Here is a 12,933-nt window from a genome sequence, read left to right on the forward strand (position 1 = left end):
GTTACAGGACCTAAAACTTGTTTTTCCAAGGGTTCCTACAGGGTAAGAAGGTTGAGAAAGGCTGCTCTAGACATCATGGGGTTGATTAACTAAAACTGGAGGGTGCCAAATCTGGTGCAGCTCTGAAGAGAAACCAGTTTCCTTTTTTTTTTTTTTTTCGTCAAAGATTAATTGGACAAGCTGAAGTTAGAAGCTGATTGGCTACCATGCACAGGTGCACCAGACTTTTCACTCTCTGGTTTTAGTAATCAAAACTAAGTAAAATCAACCCCCATGTGCTGTCCAGCATATTCCAGATACTGAAAAATGTGTTTTAATTCAGATCTGCTGTAAGAACTACAGTGTGGATAATTCAGCTGATCATGTTTCCATTAGAATACCAGCTGTGGACGCGCCAGTTTTCTTTAAGCTAACTAAACAAGCTCTTTTAAATAAGGTATCTTGCGTGTGACAGCTTTTTGTTCCATTCACAGTTATGTACGTCAGACTTGCCATACCTTTCCCTCGTCAGTGTGTCTGATTTATACAGCTCTTGTGATAACTGTACCATGCAATGCGTATGGTGTGACTAATCTGACTCAACCTCAGTTTGGTAGAAGTGAAGTTGCAACATGCTAGTGGTGCTCCCATGATTGTTTCTAGGGACAGGTGGCATCTGGAAGGCCTATCAGTCTATGGCTGCCCTCATAGAGAACCTAAGTTGATGGAACTAACCTTTAACTTTCGAACAGGAGTGACTGACATGTCCTGAATTCTGACAGCAAGGCAGTGCTGGAAGATGTATCCTTTCAGGATTAGAACATTTATCTCATATCTAACAGCTATGGAGCCCAAGTACAAAATCTGAGCACAGGCCATTCATATCACATATAAAAATCTCTAACCATCACCTAACCTACTACCAGCTCAAACAGCACACAAATGAATTGAAAAGGAAGCTCTTTTATTTCGTAGAGTTGATAAATTGACATATTTGGGGGCAGTTTCAAGGGCTGCTCTAGTCATGCCTTAGTCTTAAATATATTTAGGCTCGGAATATATAACTTTTATACTATTAGCTCGATTCAGAAAGACTTAGGCTGGCGTATCAGTAGATACGCCAGCCTAAGTCTGAATTTGCGCCGGTGCTAATTTAAGCGTATTCTGGTAACCAGATATGCTTAAATTAGGCTCAGATACGATCGGCGTAAGTGTCTTACACCGTCGTATCCTAAAGTGTAATTTTTAGGCTGACCGCTAGGTGGCACTTCCATTGCGGTCGGCGTAGAATATGTAAATCACTAGATACGCCTATTCACGAACGTACGCCCGGCCGACGCAGTACAGATACGCCGTTTACGTAACACATTATCAGGCCTAAAGTTATTCCATCAAATAGCTTGAATAGTAATGTTAAGTATGGCCGCCGTTCCCGCATCGAAATTCGAAAATTTTAGGTTGTTTGCGTAAGTCGTTCGTGAATAGGGATTTACGTCCTTCACGTCCAAACCAATAGGACCGTGCGGCGTACTTTGCCGCAATGCACACTGGCATATGTACACGGACGGCGCATGCGCTGTTCGTAAAATACGTCAATCACGTCAGGTCAACCCCCATTAACATAAAACACGCCCCCTTAGCTGAATTTGAATTAGGCGCCCTTACGCCCGCCCGATTTACGCTACGCCGCCGTAACTTAGCAGGCAAGTACTTTGTGAATCATGTACTTGCCTCGCTAACTTACGGCGGCGTAGTGTAAATGCCATATGCTACACCGCCGCAACTATGCGCTCGCCATCCTGAATCCAGCTATATGTGTGGATGCTATTATGACATGGCATAGGAACTAAAATTACATTTTGCTTTTCATTTTGAAGGTGAAACCAAAATCACATTGATATCTAGAAGCACACAATGTCAAACTTGCCGAGAATTTTAAAAGTTCTCTCTAAGGGCAGGCATTGTAAGGAACCCGATGTTGACTCTCGAAGCCAGAAAACTATTTCCAGTGTTCCCCTCCTGAAGCTGGCTCTACTTGGTTCATAAGGAAAGTTAAGTCCTTGGTAAGAAAGGCTCCCCTCCTCATCTTCCTCCTGTCCATTGAGATTGCTCCTATTGACCAAAGAGATGGGCATAGCAGGTGGTTGGGGCATATTCATACCAAATCCTCAGCGTTATTTTTAGCCTAACACATTGAACAGGATAGAATAAACATTTCCCAGTAAACCATTTGTTAGGTTTCTTACCCCAACACTTAGTTACTTTAAGGCCTCGTACACACGACCGAGGAACTCGTCGTAAATTAAACAGTTTTCCTTGACGAGTTCCTTGTTGGGCTTGTCGAGAAACTTGACAAGTTTTTCTTTGCGTACACACTGTCAAGACAAAATCTCGTCGTTCTCAAACGCGGTGACGTAAAACACGTACGACGGCACTATAAAGGGGAAGTTTGAAGAGAAGAAGCTGGGACAGCTGCACTCCAAAAACGTTCCTTTTTATTAAAACTGGTCACAGAACATCACACGCCACAGCAAACAATCAGGAAAAGGCTAACGCGTTTTGTACTGTGCTTTATTCATAGCATGAATATGAATAGCACTGAAGCACAGTGCGAAACGCTTTTCATCAAAGGATGTTGGGTGGGAGGATGATGACAAGGTAACCCAATAAGTGACTTTTGGCTGGTTTATTAGGAACTGTCCCACATTCAAACAGTTTATGGCCAGCTTTATCCTGGATAGTCAAAACATAATTAAATGCCCCGCCCCGCCCCCCTTTCTGCTGTAGTATCATGTAGTGCTCATTTTGCCTATGGTTGTGGAAGTTCCTGCCCACTTTCCAGTGCCGGACTGTGGATTACTGTGGGCATTAGTGTGTGTTACCCATGCCAAAGAAAAAAACAAACCTTAGAGTTCTTTTTTTTTAGCAGTGATTGGCAGGGGATCGTTTTAAATTATTTCTTCAATAGCAGACATTAGGCTTTAAGAGATTGTAATTTGTTTTTAGACCCCTTTCACACTGAGGCGGTTTTCAGGCATTTTAGCACCTGAAAACCGCTTCCTAGTCATTTCGGTGTGACTTTTTACACTGGGGCGGTACGCTTTCGGGACGTTGGGAAAAGTGGTTTGGGAGCACTGTACTTGGCACTCCCAAAACACCCTGCCCATTGAAATTAATGGGCAGCACTTCCAAAGCACCTGAAAAGCACTTCAGAAGCGCCTCAACGCGGGAACTTTTAACCCCTTCTTTGGGGTTAAAAGCACCCTGCTAGCGCCGCTAAAACGAGCGCGGTTTTAGCGTGGCCACGGCCCCAGTGTGAGAGGGGTCTTAAAGATTACATTTGCTCACAGCTCCTTGACTGACTGAACAAGCCAATGGAATGTATATGTATAGCAATAATGAAACCATGTACTTAGGCCCTGATCACTTATAAGATTAAAGGTAGGAGACAATGGGGTTGACTTACTAAAATAGATTACAAATAGACTGAAGTTGCACTCCTTTTCCCCAGGGCTTAGTGAATGTGGTAAAGTTCTAGAGTTCCATCACCCAATCATGAGCAAGCATATACAGTATATTGGATAATCCATTTGTACAAGCTAGTCATACACTGCTTAATTTCTTACTATCCTACTAAATCAGCCAAAATTCAAGCCCTGGGTGGCCTTGCTGGTAGGTAGTCAGGCAGCTGAGGGTACTGCTGTCGTCTGATACAGCAGCCGGCAGGGGGGATTCCTCCATCCATGCTGTTTGGCATGGATGCGGAAATTGACTGATTTCACTCATTCAACGCATGGGGGGGAATCTACATATTTGTTGCTACCCTTAATCTGTTTCATGGGATGACTTAGCTGGTGTACAGATAATTCTGGAGAGAAGATAAGTAATTCTAACATTGGGTAAATGACTGGACATTCCCATTTGTAGTGTGGATAATAAATGCTGGCCACAGTGCATGTTGTATACTTCTACTTCTACTAAAAGTTCTAAAGAATGAGCCCTAAAGTGTTTTTAGATCCATTTTGTAATCTTACTGCTGCAGAGCAAAGATTGGTTCTGTTACACATGGAACTCTCTCATTTGATAACTGAAGGGAATTGGATGATAAAATGTTCTGTGGACACTTTGTAACTGTGAATGTTTCAACTTTAAACAAAAAAACAAAAACAAAAAACTTTTATGTATGTGATCCATTATATGAAATTATGTAAGACCTTCGCAATGGGTTTTGCATGGTCAAGTAGCGGCAGTTGACAATAGAATTGTCACCATCCAGTTTGATTGAAGAACATCACATGGGCTCATTGAATCTTTGTGTGGTTGTATTGCTTTAGATTGGGTGCCATGATGTAAACTTTGCCAATTCGATCTTGGAGCCAAGCTATATGCATTTGACGCAAGTCATTCAAACCGATGTCCAAACTCTTACAGTTTATTCTTTAGAACGTGGCTGAAGTCTGAGTACAAAAGCATGCTGTAAGGACCCTCGCTCTGCGTGAAAGCGGTCTCTCTGCAGCGGTCCAACACACTACCAATCAGTAAAGCTATTGGGCCAGATCCACAAAGATCTGCCTATCTTTAGGCAGGCGTAGCGTCTCTCAAGATACACTACGCCGCCGTAACTTAGAGCGTAGTTTCCGTATCCAGAAAGAATTTGCGCCGTAAGTTATGGCGGCGTAGTGTAAATGTGTCGGCGTAAGGGCGCGCAATTCAAATGACTAAGATGTGGGCGTGTTTTATGTTAATTCATCTTGACCCCACGTAAATGAAGTTTTTTTTGAACGTCCGTGGGGGTATCCCAGTGCACATGCTCGAAATCACGTCGCAAATAGTCAATGCTTTCGACGTGAACGTAATTTACGCAAAGGCCTATTCGCGAATGTTTTACGCAAACAACGGAAAATTCGACGCTGTCCGGACGTCCATACTTAACATTGCGTATGCCTCATAGACCCAGAGGTAACGTTACGCTGAAAAAAGCCTTAAGTAAACTACGTAAAAAAAATGCGCCGGGCGGACGTACGTTTGAGGGTCGGCGTATCTAGCTAATTTGCATACTCTACGCGGAAATCAACGGAAGCGCCACCTATCGGCCAGCGTAAATATGCACCTAAGATCCGACGGCGTACTAAGACGTACGTCAGTCGGATTGAGCCCACATTCAGTCGTATTTTGTTTTGTGGATACAAAACAAAGATACGACGGGGCATCGTAGAACTTACGCGGCGTATCAATAGATACGCCGGCGTAAGTTCTTTGTGGATCTGGCCCATTGTTTCCTGCTGACTGATGCGCTCTAATTCTGAATCAGAGGTGTGTTGGACCTCTGCAGAGAAACTGCTGATTCTACACAGACAGGGAGCTGCGGCCCGGCCCCGTCCGCCCCCTCTCTCTCTTCATCGACTTTGACAGCAGCAGGAGCCAATGGCGCTTCGCTGCTGTGTCAGCCAATGAGGAGGCAGAGTCCTGGACAGCCGAGTCTTTCATGCAACATCGCTCGAGATGGGGCTCAGGTAAGTATTGGGGAGGCTTCTGCACACAGAAGGCTTTTTATCCTTAATGCATTAAGATAAAAAACCTTCTGCCTTTACAACCACTTTGGCTGTTTTATAAAGAGAACAAACTGTAGAAGTTCACACGCTTTTGCTTTAGATGTTCATGGAATGCATTTGGCTGATTTGGACTGAATGTTCAAATGCACTTTATGAACATCAATACATCTTGCGTTATCAGTGATGAAATTTCTATATATGTCTGGAACACAGTAATTGTCATTTTTTATTAGCTTGGTGCAGTGACCTCAATCACAGCTCAGCTTTCATATCTAACTACAGGTCCTTGCCAGGTGTTGATTAATAACTGGTTACAGCCTAGCTCTGTTATCCAATAGTAAAATGGCCAAATTTTTTAAGCTCTGCTCCAAGAATTCATTATCCAAATATGACCTGACTTCTTTGCCAAATACTTTTTTTTGTTCAGTGCCTATCAAGCCAAAAATGGATTTAGTTGTGAGATATGCTTAAAGTACAACGTCATGAAGGTCGCAGAATGTCACAACCTTTAGTGCACCTAATGGGCCTTTTGTTGTTTCTGTAGACTTGTATATGAATATAAGCCCTGTGATGGTATTGTATGTATCAGATTGTACATATTGATAATGGCTACTACAGCATCTGTCTGTTTAACTTGTGCCAAACAAGTATTAAAGGGTACCTGTCACTTTTACATGGGAAAGGCAAACAAGGAAGAGAAACTGATATTATATACAATGCAGCTTATCCATTCCTTAGATATTAGTGAATGTATTGGTTAAATGATGGATAAGCCTAAAAAATATCTGCCTTTTTTTATAAGATATAAGTGACATACTCTTAACTTGTCAGTCCACTCCAAAATGAAATTTCCTGTTGATACTCGAGGGCCTATTCACCCCACTGGCTATTGCAGAAAGAATGATGCCCTCCTATGGTGGCCATGCATGGTGGCTGGAGGAGATCATTTGGAGAGGTCTAGTTACTGAAGTCCCAAATAAGGGAATAGTGTGTGATTGGACCCACCAGCATCTACCCAAAACTGAAATACCAATATTGGGCCAAAATGTAAACCTATAAATGGGCGCCAAACAATTTGGTGAAAGAGTTCCAAAAGATTTTACTTAACAGTTTGACAATATAAAAAATATTTTGGTAGCAACACACCCTCTTCATCAGGGCTTAGAATAAAGGAAGGAAGACTTACAAGAACATTAAATTAACATCCGAAAAAAATCAGTTTTAAGGGATCGGTATTTGCTCTGATTCTCACTTTAAAGCAGAACTAATGGTAAAATAAAATTAAAAAAGGAACCAGATGGGACCTTTATTGCACAAGAGACATGCTATGTGTCTCTTGCAATAATACAAATGTACCTGCTTTGTTCAGTCCCCCTTAGAATGTTCACTGAGCTGCACAAGCACATCAAAATGTACGTTTTTGGCATAGATCCTTGGTGCAGGGCTTTAGACTGTGGATATACTATATGCTGTAGTCAGAGGCATACCACAGTGTAAATCTGCAGTGTTAAAAGGAGTATGAGCGCAGATATAAATCCCTTAAAGCGAAGTTCCACCCAAAAATGGAAAGTCCGCTTTAAGGGAAGGTGACCCCCTAACATGCCACATTTGACATTTGTAATTTTTTGGGGGTAGAGCGGAAACCCTCTTTTTAGAGGGTTTCATCTCCCACTTCCTCCCTGGGCACCGTTGCACCGGAAGGAAGATCACCTCTCCACCCTTCCTCTGGCCAATCATCTGGGACATGTCACAGGTCCCAGATTATTGCTCGGCCAATTGTGGTGCGCGGCTTGTGCATGCGCAATGCGTGCTTGGCTGTGAAGCGCCCACAGTAGTGATGCCGGTGCTGCGGAGAGGAGGGGAAGAAGAGCGGCGCTTCGTTTCTCCGCATCTCTGGACCCTGGGCCAGGTGAGTATCTGATTATTAAAAGTCAGCAGCTGCAGTAATTGTAGCTGCTGACTTTTAATATTTTTATTTTAGTAGGAACTGCGCTTTAAGGCCCTCGTTCACTTTAAGCAATTCCATATCATGGCAAAACGCATGTCACGCATTTGGGTGCCATTATTCCCAATGGCAACCCAAACATGGCGCGATTATGCCACGATTGTTGCGCCGCAATTGTGTCAAAACACATGTTTAAAAATCACACTTGGCTTATCGCCGAAAAAAAGGAAGCGGTTCTTTTTTTCTGTGACAAACACGCATTGGGCAACCTATTGGTTGTGCTTTCAGAATTGGAAGCAGGAACGCTCGTTGCCACAATGCAATATCTGAATGGGGCCTAACACAGGTTCTTCTGGTTTTAATTTGATATTCCAAGTCATTTCAAGTCTTCATTCCTCTTTTCTAAGCCCAGCTGAAGGATTATGACCCAAAAACACATTGGCTGTTTTTTTTTTTTAATATGGTTGTAATGTAAATAATAAAAACCTTCATGGGCTTTTTCACCTTATGGTTTGGTGCCTATTTGTGTACATTTTGAGTCTCATTACTATACCCATTGCGAGAAGCCTCTTTATTTTGGGACCTGCCTTACCAAAGCCAGTGAGCTTCCTTGCGTTTGATCATTTGGACAAGCATTGAATCTCTAAAATATTTCTTCCTGGAATAGCAGGTGGCCCGTTATGTAATTGATGCAAGCACGGATGTATAACGGTCTAGGGTAGAATGTATATAATGTGGCAGACCTAAAAAAAAAAAAAAAAGTATTGCAAAAATGCCCAAACCATAAACTATTGTGTTTGGCCATTTATGACTGTTAAATTGTATGCATTATGTATGTCTGTTTCTACATCCATGATATTTTGGGATGTCTTTGCCTAGTCTAAAGAATTGTACTGCACCGTTATTCTCAGCAACCAATTAACTTTGTGCAGTGCTGTCCTATAAAGAAAATATCATGTGATCAAATGCCATGGATTACAGGGCTCAGTAAAGCTCTGTTATGCTTGTATGGTCAGCCCAAATATATATGAAATTATGTACATGTGTTCAGGCTTCAATAACCAATCAGATTTCAGTTTACTGAAGTCACTTCAGTTAAAGATAGTTGTTGATCGGTGACTTTTCGGGTTGTTATTGTACGTTCCTCTTGGCCAACATTTGTAAGCCTGTTTGTGTTCTGTATAAGGATCGGCATTCAAAAAAAAAAAAAGGCAAGCTTTGTTCTGAAAGTAGCATCAGACTATTGAGATCAATAGAGTAATGACGTTTGTACAATAATGCACCACCAGCATTCATGGGATTTGCCAAGAATCTTTACGCCTGTGCTAAGTATATACGTTTTGCTTAATTATACTGAAAATGAACAATAACTGTTGTCACTGTAAATTGTGCAAATACGAAACAGCACTGTGAATTTGCCACCATTGCTAAACGTCATGCAAATCGCAGGAAAAGCCAGAGAACGTTTAACTTAACCAGGGGCCTCAATACAATAACGAAGGGGATAGGAAGTGTTAAGATCGTAACCACTTAAGTCTGCTTTCTTCTTTTGAAGCTACACTAGAAACTGGCCTGTTGGGTGCTATAAGCAAAGATGCCCCTTTTATTTTTTTCATACGTTTTGTATGTGAGGCCCAGATTCTAATATTATGACTAAATCCAAGGATGTATGAATTTAAAGTATAACTAAAGGCAAAACTTTTTTTTTAAACATTTTTGGAGGTAAAAGTAGAGAGGGATTAGACCCTGCCAGTTTGTGTCTCCGTTAGGCTCCATTCACACCTAGGCGTTTTGACGCCCGACGCTATTTCAGCCTGAAATACACTGGAGGGGTGATTTAACATTGTCGGCTATGGAGATGGTTTACATCTCCACGCCAAACGCCAAAACGCCGTACGCCTGAAGCTCAAAACAAGTCCCTGACCCTTTTTTTCAGGCGGCTTCGGCGTTCGGCCATAGCCGACAATGTGAAAATCACCCCTCCAGCAAAAACCGTGGTAAAAAACGCTGCGTTTTGTCGCGACAAATCGCGGGACAAAACGCTGCGTTCAGGTGTGAATGCAGCCTAAATGAGATTAAACCTATTTGTCCTGTTTACCATTATCGTTGGAAGAGAAAGTAAAAAATACCAAATTTTAGGTTGTCCCCGGAAAAGTAATAGAGGGGGAAATCTTCCAATAGGGACACTAGTTCTGGTGACCTTTTAGGCTCCATAAGGAATTCTTAATTTGCAGGGATTTCCTCTCACTTCCTGTTTGGTCATAAAACAGGAAGTGAAATCTCTGCAATGGGACACAGATGGCAACAGAATAAAAAAAAATTGGTTTATAATCCTCCCTTGCCCTATCCAAAAAGAAGGGGGGAAAAAAAGTGTTTTGCTATAGTTCTCCTTTAATAGTATACTGTGTATATACAAAGTGAATGATGCTTCACACATCTGTAGTAAAGTGTATGTATACTCAAAATCTTTTTCATTATGTTTGGCATCATGCTATTTTGTATTTAGTTGTCTTAAAGCGTAAGTAAACCCATAAATTAAAGTTTCCAAAAGCCGTTACATTTCCGGCACAGGCCAGGGATTTGACTGTCACATTGGTTGTGCTCTCTGACTAATTGTCAAACCATCCAATGGTTGGTGTCATAACTGATCACATGTGCATCATCATCACAGTTGAAGATTAAACAGAGGCCAAGATGGCCGCTTCCTTGGACCTAGGGTTTACTTCTAATTTAACCAAAGTTTTTATAAATCTGTTACAAATTTTCCTAGCTAGAGATCCTGCCATTACCAGCATCTCTTGTAGCAGACTGATAGTGGGAAACGACTGCCTTGCATTTGCCAGCAGTGTTGTCAGCCTACCGTGTATGCTCCTTCAGTTGCCCTTTGGGCTGCTGCTGATTGCACCGCAGTCTGCAACAGGAAGTGCTGTTACTGGGCGGATCTCCAGGTAAGCATTTCACAAAAGGCTTGCAAAAAATTATTTGCTTAAAGCTGAACTCCAATTACTTTCTAAAATGTGCTGGCTTCCTATGGGCTAAGTCCAACAAGGTGCATGCTCTCCACCCACTTTTTTTTTTTTTATCCTTTGCTTACCTGGCTGTGGATCCTGCACAGTTACTCGTCCAGTGGATTCAGTGTTGTCCTGCTAAGACACCCCCCCCCCCGCTCAGTGCTGCTCCACTCTTCTTTTGTGATGTTATTGGAATGCTGCTGGCTCTCCCAAAAATGCGCCTCTAGTCCTGTCCCCCTCCTCCTTTCTCAATGAAGGGCTGCGCCTTCTGGGACATGCGACGTGTATTTCCCAGGGGGCACAGTGCACATCCTTTGCCTTAGTAACTTCCAGATTCCGATAAGCCCCCTCACCCGCAGATCCCCACAACCACTGGCCACGGTTGTGGGGATGAGGCCCTTGTCCCCATCAACATGGGGACAAGGTGCGGCAGGCCTGAAGTTTTTCAGTTAAAAATATATATTATTATGACAAATGCTCCTAAAGGTGAACCAAGCCTTTAGGAAAACTGTACATGCATAATGCCAAACGTATAAAAAGATTTTGGGTATATATAAGCTACTTTATTCGCATAATGCCTTTTATTTTATTCTAGAAACGTAGCCTCAGCCCGTTGACTGACTGGTTTTAGGTGCATTTCAGGATTATGAAACTGCGGGAAGTGCTGAATTTAGACCAAAACGATTGCCTCAGAACGGGCAGATGGAACAGATTACTGCAAAGGGTTGTTTTATGGGGCAATATTTACCAGATCTGCCGATGGACCGAGATATTCAATGGTACCAAAGTCAACAAATAAATGTAGTTGCTTGCCAAATGAACTCTTGACTTTCTGCTCCCGAGTCCTGTCGCACTTTGCAAAGCACAGCCTTGGTAGCGGAGGCAAGGTTAAAGTGTGCCTGTAGGCTAAACACAGCGAAGGCCTCCTGAGCTGGCAGAGAATCGCTTTGAACCCACCAACAATGGGTGTAGGCCTCATGTACACTTTAATGGTGCTGCCTGACCTCTTGTCTGTTTTTGTATAAATACCTTCTCTTGACTTAATTTTCATTATTTGTTTTCTAGGTTTTAACAAAAAAATTATGTAAAACAATTTTTTCAGGGTTTATTTTTGGGTTGGGAGGTAAATTTAAAAAAATCGCCTTTTTTTCCTTTTCTTTTAATAACCCAAGAGCTGCTTCTTGCCATCACAATCCTGGTTGCCATGCCAAGGAAATTGACGCAGCACCTGTTCCTCAGTGAATGTTCTAGCCCCTAAAGAAAGCAATGTGTATTGTATATTCTGTGGTATTTGTCGTTGTTCTGTTATGAGTTAGGCCTGTGTGGCCTACATTTGAAAAAGTTATTAAACATATCTTAAATCATGAAACGGGAGGTCAATCTCCAGCCGCAAGCGCCTCTTGACTCGAGTTCCTTTATTGTGTCTGGTGGAAACGGGAATGATTGGGGATAAGGAATGAAATATGCTAACTGCTTGACCTTGCTGCTTCGAAATTGCTAATACTGTTAACAAAGATCTAAATTTATCACCAGCTGAGAAAATTCACTAACGTAATCTCGCAAATGACTTGCTGACTGAATGGAGATTCGCGGTTCTGCAAAGCGCCGAAGCTGGGGAACATTAAGATGAGGTGATAGTATTTTTATTGAGCTCACAGTAAGACATTGCGCTAAAATATTATTTTGAAAACAATACAGATTTAAAGATCCATTTTCGGTGACAGATTTGATATATCCTACCACTTCGCTGTTGGAAAGATCTGTCAACAAAACTGTAACCCATCAACAGTTGAGGAAGCCATTTTGGCCTTGATGTGTAAAAATCTTTAAAGCGTTATTAAACCCAAAACCAAAAATGTACTGTATTGCAGCTTACCAATCATTAGATGTGGTGGCTGCATTTGTTTTCTTTTTTTGGACTTTTATCCCCCTCTGTTTTTACCTGGTGATCTTCAGTAACGCATCTCCTGTATTACCGTATTTGCGGGCGTATAAGACGACCCCCTTATTTTCCAGCTAAAGTTCTGGTTTTGGGATATACTCACTGTATAAGACGACCCCTCACTGTGCCAGTATGCCTGCCTCACTGTGCCAGTATGCCTGCCTCACTGTGCCAGTATGCCTGCCTCACTGTGCCAGTATGCCTGCCTCACTGTGCCAGTATGCCTGCCTCGACGATCTTCCTACCTTCTCCTGTTTGCAGAGTTTCTCAGGCTGCGGGCATCCATTATTCAAAAGCCGCGCCTCCTCCTCAGGCTGTTCCGTGATGGGCGGAACACAAATTTTCCCAGCAGAGCCTCTGTTCAGTGTTCCGCCTATCACGGATGTCCTCTCGGCCGAGGATGAGAAGGCATCCGTGATAGGCGGAACACTGAACTGAGGCTCTGCTGGGAAAATTAGTGTTCCGCCTATCACGGAACAGTCTGAGGAGGAGGCGCGGCTTTTG

The sequence above is a fragment of the Rana temporaria genome, chromosome 10, assembly GCF_905171775.1.
Source record: "Rana temporaria chromosome 10, aRanTem1.1, whole genome shotgun sequence".
NCBI lineage: Eukaryota > Metazoa > Chordata > Amphibia > Anura > Ranidae > Rana > Rana temporaria.